Consider the following 928-nt stretch of genomic DNA (forward strand, 5'->3'; position numbering starts at 1 on the left):
ACAGAATTTATGAGGTCCGCATAAGCCAACCAAGCTCTCTATTGTGGCTGCAGATCAGCCAGCAAAGACCATACCAAAGGAGAAAAGTGAATACACAATTGAAGATATCTCATATATTGCCAAGGATGCAAAGGTAAGGCATTTGCTGCATAGTGCCATTGATAATGTCATGTCAAACAAGGTAATTCAATGCAAGACTGCAAAGGAGATATGGGATGCTTTAGAAACAAGGTGTCAGGGAACTGATGCAATCAAAAAGAACAGGATGACTATACTCACTCAAGAGTATGAGCACTTTGACTCAAAAGCTGATGAGTCATTAAATAGTTTATATGACAGATTTGTCAAACTCTTGAATGATCTGTCACTGGTGGACAAGGAATATGATCTTGAAGATTCAAATCTTAAATTCCTTTTAGCTCTTCCTAAAAGTTGGGATTTGAAGTCAACTACCATAAGAGACAACTATGCTCTTGATGAAACTACTCTTGATGAAATTTATGGTATGCTCAAGACTCATGAACTTGAGATGGATCAAAGAAGCAAGAGGCATAGAAGAAAGTCAAGGACAGTTGCTCTTAAAGCTGAGGAGGAATCCCCTAAAGTTGCTGCCTCAAAGAAAGACAAAGGAAAGGCTCTCATCATAAAGTATGATTCAGGTTCATCAAGTTCTGATGGTGATGATGACTCAGAAACTGTAAGTTTACCTGAAGTAAATTCTGATTAAGAGATGATGAAATTGTATGCTCTTATGGTGAAGGGTATCACAAAGATAGCCTACAGGAAATTCAGAAAGGGAAAGAAATTTTCCAGGAAAGGTACAAGTTCTGATAAGAAGGGCTTCAGAAAATCTGAAGGCAAAGGAGGAAAGTCTGACAGAGGAGATTACTTAAATGTCAAATGCTACATCTATGGTGAGAAAGGCCAC

Source organism: Apium graveolens, chromosome 8 (assembly GCF_009905375.1).
Source record: "Apium graveolens cultivar Ventura chromosome 8, ASM990537v1, whole genome shotgun sequence".
In the NCBI taxonomy this organism is placed as follows: Eukaryota; Viridiplantae; Streptophyta; class Magnoliopsida; order Apiales; family Apiaceae; genus Apium; species Apium graveolens.